The sequence below is a fragment of the Podarcis vaucheri genome (genome assembly GCF_965113315.1).
Source record: "Podarcis vaucheri genome assembly, chromosome: 1".
In the NCBI taxonomy this organism is placed as follows: domain Eukaryota; kingdom Metazoa; phylum Chordata; class Lepidosauria; order Squamata; family Lacertidae; genus Podarcis; species Podarcis vaucheri.
The window spans coordinates 51,611,448-51,623,955 of NC_138759.1; positions in this window are offsets into that span (position 1 = coordinate 51,611,448).

Sequence of the window (12,508 nt, forward strand, 5' to 3'; positions counted from 1 at the left end):
ATCAGACTGCTGCATTTTGGATCCTATTCAACTCAGTACATAACAGTAGTAGTAGTAATAATAATAATAATAATAATAATAATAATAATAATAATTGCAAACCTTATAAAGAAGCCTTCCCCAACTGGTCCCCTCCAGAGGTTTTGGACTGCAACTCCCACTGGCGGGTGTTGAGGGGATTCATGGTTCAAAACCTCTGAAGGGCACCGGGTTTTGGAAAACTCTTCTAAAGAGTGGCCAAGCACATTTCTTGTAACCTAGAGTGCTTTTTAATTTATTACCTGAAACTAGTTCTCTGTGTCTATTCTTTGATCTTTAAAATGCTGGAACTGGCTAAGACTTTCAATTGGGTTAAAGCAGGGATATGTGTAGACAGCAACCTGTGTAGGTTGTTGCAATTAAACTTTCAACAAAACCTTTGTTTTCAAAGTGCCTGCCTTCACAAAAGCAATGTCTGAATGATAATGCAAATCATTGAGGAGTGAACATGAAAGGTTTGTGAGGGCAGAAAAGATCTGAAGGTTGGAGCCACTGAAAGCACGGAGAGGTTTAACCTGGGTGCTGGTAATGACTGGAAATTTCTGAGGGTTATCAGATGCCTCCAGGTGTTTGTTTACAAAGTACAGTGGTATGTAGGTTTTCGACCATAATCCATTCCAGATGATCATTCAACTTCCGAAACATTCAAAAACTGAAGCATGCATTTCCGGAAGCATTTCCGTCTGGAAATCTCAATACAGAAGCCACATGGCGCGTTTGGCTTCTGAAAAGCATTTGAAAACCGAAGCAGTTATTTCCAGGTTTTCGGCGTTCAAAAGCCGAAACGTTCAACTTCTGAGACGTTTGAAAACCAAGGTTCCACTGTATCTCCCTTCATAAAATGATGCTTGAACAATAGCACACACTATTATTTATTTATTTGTTTATTTAAATTTATATACTTTCCTTCACCTGTAGATTTCAGGGCAGTTCGCAACATAAAAAGATAAGATAAAAAACACAAAATACATAACAAAAATAAACCAATAACCCCCCTGCCCCCTAGTTTAAACAGCTGCACAGTTTAAACACTTGCATATTTCTGCACAGTAGCCTATGTTGGTCCAATGAAAGGTGAGCTTTCACCTGTTTTGTATCTCCTCAGAGTTGTTAGCAGCACGAGAAGCAGCCTTACATCCTTACAGTGCAGTCCACTGAGTTAAGTGGGGCTTACTGCCTGGTAAGAAGGGTTAGCATTGCAGCTTTAGTAAAATAGTCTGAGTTTGCCTATCCTTCCCCATATGCATCCCTCCTTTTCAGGGGATGAGCAAGGACTGGAAAATACCATTATGGACTGATGGGAACTGCTTCTAAGAGCCCTGTCGATGTTTCCTAAATGGAAGCTAAATCGTTAGGATGCCTTTCTTTTGATATCTGATCTCTCTCAATTGTTCAAGCTTGGAGGAGTTGGCACCTGAACCACCACCACTCTGTGGCAGTGTGGATATTATAAAGTATGCATTCATGAACAGGAACTAGAGTTAGAATCAGCATGTGAATTAGATTAAGGCTGGAAGCATATTGTGCCCATACAGGACCTCTCTCTGGAAATCTGAGGTAGGGTTGTAGATCTGCCCGCTTTGAAGGAGTGCTTGCTGTTTGCCTCCTCTTGTGTTCTACATTTATCTAGTTTTGTAATAAATAAAGGAAATAAATTTTTAAAACCGTCTTCTCCAAAGGAAGTAAATGCCAAGTAGAACAAAGCTTCTTGTGACACTTTAAAGACTAATAAATTTTCTTATAACATGATTTTGTGGTGTGGATTGGAGCCTGCTTCATTAGATAAAAGCAGTGTGATCCTCAATTGTAAAGGGGAGAAACATAAAGGTTGATGTTAAATGGCAATGGAACGCAGAGATACATTCTGTGATTATTTAATCAGAGCTTGCTTGATTGCGAAATGTCCTGTCACAGCAGCAGTGGCATCATAATGCAGTCATCTTAGTACAGTGTAAAGTGACGATGCAGCTATAGCTTAAATATATCTAAATGAGCACAGTGACCCTTAATAACAAGAATGATTGGGAACTGTATTCACAACAACATAAAGAGGTTTGCCACTTTTGTATTATGGCAAATCATAGAGAGATAGGCTGTGTACACACCATAAACACATTAAAGCACATCTGCCCCCAAAGAATTATGGGTACTGTAATTTGTTACAGGTCCAGGGAATTATAGCTCTGTGAGTTATAGAGTTCACAGGATTCGGGGGCGGGAAGTAGGGTGCTTTAAATGTGCTTTAGAGATATTGTATGTAAGCAGTCATAGACCCATTCACAATACTCAAAGATGAAGCCTCAAACAAGATTTGCTTAAAGTTTATTTCGTTAGTGAACCAGCACCAAATGGGGAACATGTAGATAAATGGTGCCTCCATGTGGCTATTCTATGATGCTACAGTCCTCAACTTCCTATTTTGCTCATTCAGTGGAAGTCAGAGATTGTAACTTCATAGAATAACCACATGGAGGCACCATTTATCTATATAGTTTTATATCCCTAACACTTCTTTTTTTCTCTTCCTTCAAAATATTTGTATTATAACAATGCTAAAATATAACAAGTCAAAGCCACCAGCAGATTAAAACTTCATACAGATAACTCAGTCACATTTCAACTTGTGTAGCATACTCCCTTTGGGACAAACCGTTGCCATAGTCCTGGAAACGTGCAGAATTTATATACAGTGGTACCTCGGGTTAAGAACTTAATTCGTTCTGGAGGTCCGTTCTTAACCTGAATCTGTTCTTAACCTGAGGTATCACTTTAGCTAATGGGTCCTCCCGCTGCCGCCGCACAATTTCTGTTCTCATCCTGAAGCAAAGTTCTTAACCCAAGGTACTATTTCTGGGTTAGCGGAGTCTGTAACCTGAAGCATCTGTAACCCGAGGTATGACTGTATTTATGCGTTGCAAGTTAATTGCTTCTACAGTTGGGAGTAAGGTATACATGATGTTTGAGTATCTAATGTCTCTAAATTTCTTGGAGTAACTTTCTGTCTTTAGTCTCACTGACATGACCCAGTCCCACTGTTCCTGTTGGAAGAGCTGGGTGATGGTTTGATCTGTGTAAGCAGGGTTTGTCCAGCCTGCACTAAGATTGCATTTCCAGAACCCTAAACATTACTAGCCCCCTTCGCTCACTGTTCACTTCAGGAGTCGACAAGAGTGCAAAGGGGTTGTTTGGCTGTGCTATTCCATGGGTTCTTCCAGCTTGCTAACTTGTTCAAGGGAAATGCCAGCAGTGAGGAGGATTCAGACATCTCTGAGCTCCCTTCTCCTCCTAATCCCCCTTATTCCCACCTTTAGCATAGGCTGGCAAGGGTGGTTACCTCACCCTCCCACCTTCCAAAACTACATAGAGCTGAAGGAGGAAGCTGGAAAGGTGAAACTCCTTTCCCCTTCATCTTTCACCTAATACTAACTGAGCTAGCTAAGGTCAGGATCTTGCCCAGCCTGACCGCTTGATATTGGTCTGGACCTACACCTGGTCTACATCTACCAGTCTGAGGATTCTTGTTTCTAAGAGAGAGGGTTAATGAACCTGAAACCAGGTAGGTTTGGCCCAGATTCATCCATTGCTAGATCAGTCAGAGGTGGTAGGTTGTCACTGGAGCTGAACAGTAGGCAGATGACTCTTAATGGTCAACAAATATCTGAATGGGGTACCTCTTCTCGCCTCCCTCAGGAATGTTGTAATCTAAGTGTGTGTGTCAGAAAAGACACAGCCAATAGCTTGAAACAGACTCTGTAAATTTTGGGGGATTTGAAGGTGCTGGCTGTTCCCCAGAAGACCTGATATGGGTGCAGGGAACTCCAACGATGATCAAGCCACGTACTTGTAAATAAGGACAAAATTTTACAAAACACCATATAACCCTCCGGTGACCTGCTTTCAAAGGAAACCAAACCCCTGAAACTTCTCATGACTTAGAGAAAAAGTGGAGTGAGCAAAAGAATATCCTTGAGTTGGGGTTGCCCAAACTGAAACTAGGCTCTCACTCATGCACATCATGTGATCTTCCATAGCCTTTGTCCAGGATACACTGCCTTTCTTTCAACACATACCCAAAAAGCACCACAATTGAAAACGAGCTGGGATGGACTCCTAAGTTAGTATTCATCAAACCCTCTGCTTCCCATTGCTCAAACTTTCTCTTTCCTCTACATGGCTTATCTAGAAACACCCTACCCTTATCCATCATTCTTTAAACACTCTTAAGCTTATAATTGACCACATAAAGTGATTTCTAGAGACTGGTGTAATGAGCATTCATTTTGATTTGCTTTGGGGAGACTAGTCAACTTGTGCCAAGCAAGTATTACCCCAGACTTTCCAGTGCATCTTCTTGTCGCTTTTTATGGCAAAATGTCTGATCTTCTGAGGAAGAGGGTTTGTTTCACAAGAGCTCCAAATCAGCTTTAATTGCTCAGCCTGAGTTTGTTCAGCTATAACTAAATCCCACCTGAAAAATAGCGACAGTCTGGAAGCAACCTTGTTGGTAGGATGGGAAACTAGACAGAAATAAACTGTTACCCAAAGTACAGTTTGGAGAAACAGAAAATTCAAAATTCTTCCTATTTTGCTTGAAGTTGTCAGAGCAGCAAGATATTCATATGTGCATGGGAAACATGTGAATTAGAGAGAGACAAACCTGTGGTTTCTCCAGTCTTAAGTTCAGTTCACCCTATTTCCACATCAGTTGGCAAATTTCATATTTAAAGTCCCCCACCCCTCCAAATGTCAGCATTATCTTAATGTACATTTCTCCTAATACACACATTTTTGTATGCAATCTGGCCTAAAATGCACACATTCACACACAAAAAACCCTTAATATAATGCATTTTTATGATGTTATATATATATATATATATATATATATATATATATATATATATATATATGCAGGTTTTGGTGTCTTCGGGTGTCTTCCCGTGTAAGAGTCGGGGTGTCTGTGCGACGTTTCGACGAGGTCTCACTCGTCATCTTCAGGCTGGTGCTTTCGGCTTCTTGTTACTGGAACTCGTTCCAGTAACAAGAAGCCGAAAGCACCAGCCTGAAGATGACGAGTGAGACCTCGTCGAAACGTCGCACAGACACCCCGACTCTTACACGGGAAGACACCCGAAGACACCAAAACCTGCATTCCTGTACCCGTGAAAATCTACGAAAGCATATATATATATATATATATATATATATATATATATATATATATTCAGACCTCACTTTCCCCTAATATACAAGAGAAGAGGCCTGCTGGATCAGGCCAGTGGCTCATCTAGTCTAACATCGTTTTCTCACAGTGGCCAACCAGATGCCTGTGAGAAACCCACGAGCACCACAGCACTCTCCCTTCCTGGACTTTCCAGCACCAGATATTCAGAAACATGTACACATTTTGGTACACATTTTTTTGGCTGGAGAAGTGCATTGCACAATTTTGAGAAGTACAATTTTTAAAGGATGACTGCATTTCAGTTCACATATTGTTTTGGGAAGTTTGAATGAGTTACGTATGTTTACATATAAATGCGAACCGATCCAAATTTCTCCCCTAATGTGCACCATTCAGTGATGTATTTCTGAAGCAAGTCACCGCTTCCTGGAAAGAATCCCAACATGCCCTTTAAAAGTAAACTGCTGGTCTTAGTGGAGTCTGAGAAGGGCCTAAACAAGGGGCAATAAGTCGTTCTAAAGCCTAGAAAAGGTTTGTGTTAGAAAAAGTATAATGGGAACAATTGGAAGTTATTTTTTACAGAAAACTTTATTCTGAAAATAAATGGCATGACAGAAGTGGAACATGAGTATGCAAATGTCTAGCACCGTCTGAATCCATTGTGATTTGTAATGGGTAGTTGTATGCAAATTATTCAGAGCTCTTAGGATACATTTTCTTGGCGTTTCCAAGTACTGTGCAAACTATCCACTGCTTTGTAAATAAAAATAGACATGTGCCAACTTGTAATCACATGGAGGACCAAGAGGGAAAGGATGCAGAAAAAGTCAGGGAACTTTGTTATGCTTGACATTTTTGAGCAATGATCAGGGCATCTTTCCCATAAAGGAAGATTGCATAAAGGAAGGTATAGCAAAGGATACTGTTAGGACTTTGTGAGTGGAGTGTAGGCTGTATGCCTGAGCCCCCTTCAAATTCCTGGATCCATCAAGGGTTAATATCTGTAATGGGTTTAGGGGTTCCTCGTGCGTAAGTTGCCGCCACTCCTGGCGAGGTTACCTGGTTGAACCCTTTCTGACTGAACAGCCTCCAGCATCGTGACTGTCTCAGTCGCTGGCAGAATCCGTCAGTGGGCGTTTCTTGAACTTCTTCCAGCACAAAGGTTCTTTGACGCCTAGTCTCTGCCTAGTCTCCCTGCGCAGAAGCCTTCTGCGCAGGGAGGGTGTGGGCAGTGGAGGACCCGTACTCTCTCCGCTGGTCTCCGGTGAGGAGTCTTGGAGCCTCCTCTCCAATTCCCCCATCTGCCCCCCTTCTCCATTGGTGTTACGCTGATTTCCTTCCCCAGCAGATGGGCTGCCCCTCTCCCTACTGGGACCCTCTCCGGCATCCCTCTGGAACCTTCCCTCCGCCTCTAGCTCCGATGGCAGTTCCCTGACAATATCTAAGCAAGGATTAATATTATTGAACGAGCCAGACAACTTTTGTGGTAAGCACCATCTGAGCCATTAATGTAACAAAAGAAGTGGCTCTATGCCAGTTGAAAATTGGGTGGGTCCCCTCCCTCAGCTCACTGGTAGTCAGAAAGACAAAAGCCAGAATAGAGCTGGTGTGTGTGTAAGCTAGAATCTGGAAGCAAGGCTGCAGGCTGAAGCCTGTGAGACAGAGCCATGCTGGACGTCTGCTGGAACCTAAAACTGTGGCTATGGGAGAAGAAAGCCCCTCTTGGGGTGTTACTGCTGTGAGCCCCTCCATTACACGCTCAGGTTGTATATATGTGTAAATAAACTATATAGCCTAAAGACACCATAGTCTCCACTGTCTCTCATTCTGAGGAAACTGAATCCTGGGTAAATGCCTGGAATCTCAGAGATTGGGATGGTATGTAACAATACTCTCAAGTGTTTGCCAGGAACCAACATGATACGATCCGCAATCAGATTTCCTGAGCTTTTAAGAAACAATCTCAAATGTAGCTGTGAGACGCTCTGCATTTGATCAGATCAAGCGGGGACAGAGAAGTCCTGATCAAAATCACACTCATACACCTGACTGTTGTGCGTCCAGCAAGGCAGGGTGGGGAGAATATGTTTTCTCTTGCTAGGCATTGAGGTCATGCCATTGATTGAGAAAACATATACTGTACAGGGAAAGGATTAAACCTGAGGTTTTCAACCTTTTTGAGTCCATGGCTCCCTTGACCAACTGCATTTTTTCTGTGGCACCCTTGTGGGGCTCAGGAGCCCAGTTATGTCACCGCTTGCCGCTGAGCTGGCAGCCTCTTGCCCTTTTTCGAACACCCTCCTTTGTGGAGTGTTCCCTCAGCCTCCTCTCCCCCCTCCTTGGGAGTCCTTCTGGCAGCCACCACAGCCCCGCCCCCCATCTCTGAGCTGCCTCAGCTCCTGGCTACCTGTGCCCCCTGATCAGCCCCAGAGGCACCATTTGCCTGGGCAGCTTGCACCCATGGCTGCTGCAACAAACAGCTGTGCAAGCTTTTTGGGAGGCTCGACGTGAGAGGGCATCAGAGGAGGGGGGGGAGGAAAAAGGAACAGAGGCTAGCGTCACCTGTGACACCCCTGACCATCATTCAAGGCGCCCCAGGGTGCCACAGCCCACTGGTTGAAAACCACTGGATTAAACACATCCATGCTACTTTGATCAAATTCAGAGACGCCCGCTACCCATCACCACCAACACAAAGCTTTGGGAGATCCAATGGCAGGTGTCCCAGACAACCTGTAGTTTAGCAATGAGCCCTGGGGAGCAAATTTGTGGGTGCTGAGAGAGCAGAGTGCCTGAAGATCATGGGTTGGCTGTGCTGTTCTGACTCATCCCAGGATGCAGTTCTGCAAGGCACAGCAGAAAAGCAGAAGTCACTGCTGGAGAAGGAGGAGGGTCCTTGCCCCTTGGAAGCACAAACCAGGGAATTTTAGTCTTACTCATCATATTATTTTTATATCTGGTTTTTCAGATGTAAACCTCAAGGCTTCTGTCAGGGCATTAACTCTTGAGTTGACAGCCACACACCCAGCAGAGGCCTTGATTTCTAATTCCTAGTACCTTTGCCAGGGCAACAGATATACAACTGTTAAATAATCTGCTGTGGGGAATCCAGAACGCTTTCCTCAAGGCAGCTTCTGCGTTACGGGGATTTGTCACATTTTCCCTAGCGCTCCGAGCACAATATTTTGTCACTAGGGGAAAATACTTATTTCTCCCTGCCCCCACAGCCAGTTCACGCTGAGGGCTGTGAGGAATGTGGCTTTGTGAGTATGAAGGGCATCTCCCAGATGGTTGGTTGTTTATTTAAAGCATTTTAACTTTGGTCTCTCGAGTGGCTTAAAAAATATCAGAACTACAATCTAAGGCTGCATACAAAGCACATCTCCCCACCCCACCCACGAGTTCTGGGTACTGTAGTTTATTAAAGGATGCTAGGAATTAGAACTCTGCGAGGAGTAAACTACAGTTTACTACTTGTACAACAATAGTAGAAACAGCACGAAAAGAGAGAGAGGTGTGGAACCATGGAGTGCTTCATCAGACAAAATTAATTTGGAAAATGGGTATGTTTAGCTTTGGAACTAGGTCTTCATCACAAAGGTGACTTTTCCATGCAAGGACTTCTTAGTGTGTGAAAGAACTTCCTCTCTCTTCCCCCGCATGCCTGTATGCCGCCCCCACCAAATCTGCTCCAGTGGGTTGGGAGAAAGGGAAACCCAAAACACATCTGGGGGTCAGGTGGTGGGGGGGAGGAGAGGGAGGGGAAGTCCCGCTGCTCATATGATGACTTCGCTAGATACTATTCAGTGTTCTTGTAATAATCAGCTGAAATGAAAATAATTCGGGGGGGGGCAAACGTTGCTGGTCTCTGACAGAGGGGCCTTGTAGTGCTTAAGGTGGTATGAGATGCAAGTAAAGGTCAGGCTGCTGTCAGCAACTTCCACGGCCAGTTGCCCAGGAACATACAAAGACAAGGAATGTTCTTACCATCCACTTTTAATTCAGTATTTACAGAGAAAGGCTTTAGAACCCAGCCTCTTGGATAACGGTGTCCTGAGTGAATCTCCCTCCCCGCTGTCTCTCCCACTTCTTCATTCGTCATCCTCCACTTCCTCTATGGGTGCCATAGCTGTCAACTTTCAGATTTGAAAATAAGGGATCAGCAGCCTCAAAAATAAGGGATCTGCAGCCTCACCTGTCCCGGGGACAGTCTACGGGATATCTAACAATCTGGGATAGCAGTGGGAAGCAGCGGGAAATGGCGCTGGAATAAGGGAATTTCCCGCAAAAAAAAGGGAAAGTTGACAGCTATGATGGGTGCTGATGAGTGCCCTCGGTCTGTGAGCTCTTTGCTCTCCTACTTTCAATGATCGCTGAATTCTGGGAGAGGGAGGGTCTGGAATACTTTCTAAAGACACGTGTTTGTCAGCTGTCACCACCACCCCCAGTGCTTCCTCCTCCTCCTCTCCCATTATTTCCCAACTTTCCCCCTCATCTACCTCTGAGCTGTGACCTCCCTTAAACCCCTGTTGTAATTCTAAACTGTCTTCCTCTTCTCTGGAAGGGTCAGGCTTCGGAAGGCAGTCTCCATCATTCTTCCTCTGCTTAGTCCCTGACAGTAAAGCAGTAATGCAGGGGGGTTTTATACAGCAAAGCACATACCAATGAAAGATAAGAGAGCAGGAAAAAACAAGAAATTTTGCAAGAAATAAAAAGAAAAGAAAAAGAATCAATACATTCTCCTCAAATAGAGATGGTGATCAGGGTATCAAGATGTTGCAAATGCAATATTCGGTTATAATAAACCAGGAAATAGAGCTGAAAATTAAATATTTGAAACAGAAACAATTTGAACAGGTTAACAAGCCAGGGAAACTATAAGCTTGGCAAAGAAAAAAGAAAAAACCTGCATTAATAGAATAAATATAGGAGGCAGAATTGTGGAAAATCAGAAAGAAATAAGAGATCAATTTGTGAGTTTTTATACATAACTATATTGAGCCAAATGAGGTACCGGTAATTTAGAAGAAATGGGTAAATATTTAGAAGACAGTGGACTACCTAAGATACCAAAAGATAAAATGTAATTTCTGAATGGACATGTGACAATGATGGAATTACAGCAAGCAATTTTACAGGCAAAATTAGGGAAGGCACCCAGACCTGATGGACTTTCAGCAATCTATTATAGAAAATTACAAGATTACCTAATACAACCTTTAAAATATATTATGACTATAACTTTGAATACAGGAGTTACCAGAATCCTGGAAGAGTGCATAAACAACTCTGATTCATAAGCAAGATAGAGATCCAGAGCTGGTTAAGAACTATCAACCTATTTCATTGTTGAATAACGACTATAAACTGTTTGCAGACATATTAGCTAGTAGGTTGAAAAAATGTATTAAAAAAGGTATCCATCAAGATCATGCCGGATTTTCGCCGGGCAGACAAATGAAAGATAATATTAGAAACATAACTGATGTAATAGAATATTTAGAAGTGAGAAATGAAAAACAAACAGCTTTAATGTTTTTAGGCACTGAGAAAGCATTTAACACTTTTATAAAAGGAGTTAAGACAATATATACTGATCAATCAGCAAAATTGTTAGTAAATATTGTATTGAGTGAGAATTGTAAAATAACTAAAGGAACTAAAGGCTGTCACCTTTATTGTTTATAACAGTTTTAGAAGTTTTGGTACAAATATAAGATATAATCAAGAAATTAAAGGAATAAGGATGGGACAGAGACAATATAAATTAAAAGCTTTTGCAGTTGACGTGGTGATATCTGTAGAGGAACCAATAGAGTCAATCTCAAAAGCACTGAAAGAGATTTTTAAAAAATCGGAGAAATAGCAGGTCTTAAAATTAATAAAGATAAAACCAAGCTCCTGGTAAACAATATGAATGATGAGAGTAAAAATAAAAAATAAATTACAAAGTTTATCAGGCTTAAAGTTTGAAAAGAAGATTAAATATTTGGGTGTGTTGTTAACAGCAAAGAATATAAATTTGCATAAAGATAATTATTTAAAAACTTGGGAGGATATTAAAAGAAATTTGCAAATATGGAGTAGAATGAAACTTTCATTACTGGGTAGGGTGTCAACCATTAAAATGAATGTATTACTAAGGATGTTATTTTTGTTTCAATCAATACCAGTGATTGTCAAGACAGATTGTTTCAGCAAATGGCAAAAAGATATTTCTAAAAATATCTGGCAAAGGGGGGGGGAATTGAAAATAAAATATAAAATATTCATAGATGCGAACAAGAAATGTGGTTTCTCCCTGCTGGATATGAGATTATATTATGAAACATCTTGTCTGTGCTGGGTGAAGGAATGATTATTATTGAAGAATCCACATATTTTAGATTTGGAAGGTCATGATAATATTTTTGGTTGGCACGCTTATTTGTGGTATGAAAAGGTGAAAGTACGTAATGGTTTTACAAACCATATAATCAGGAAAAAAATTGTGGGATAAGTATAAAAACTTGTTGGAGACCAAAACACCACTATGGCTTTCACCTTTGGAAGCCATAGCAATGAAAAAGAAAAAATATGATGGAAAATTGGGCAACTTATAGAAATTTATTAAGAGAAGAAGGTAGAGAATTTAAATTAAAAGAATTTAAGGATTTATCAGAGGTGATAACAACATGGTTACAATATTATCATTTGAACGAAGTATTTAAAAAGCTTATGAAGTGGGAGTTTGGGGAGCAAACATCACAATTAGAAAGAGACTTGTTAAATTGTAATGTTAAAGTAATATCTAAAATGTGTAAGATGTTATTGGAATGGGAGACAAAAAGTGAATTCTTCAATGATACACTGGGTAATAGATATTGATCATGATATAGAAATGGATGCATGGGAATGTTTATGGAATGTGGATATAAAATTTACAGCATGTTATAATTTAAGAGAAAACTATATGAAAATGTTATATAGATGGTACCTAACACCTAGTAGGGTTGGGATGTGGGTGGGGTTCGGATGCGGGAGGCACTGTGAGTTAAACCACAGAGCCTAGGACTTGCCGACCCGACCAGAAGGTCAGCGGTTCGAATCCCCGTGACGGGGTGAGCTCCTGTTGCTTGGTCCCTGCTCCTGCCAACCTAGCAGTTCAAAAGCACGTCAAAGTGCAAGTAGATAAATAGGTACTGCTCTGGTGGGAAGGTAAACGGCGTTTCCGTGTGTTGTTCTGGTTCACCAGAAGCGGCTTAGTCATGCTGGCCACGTGACCCGGAAACTGTACGCTGGTTC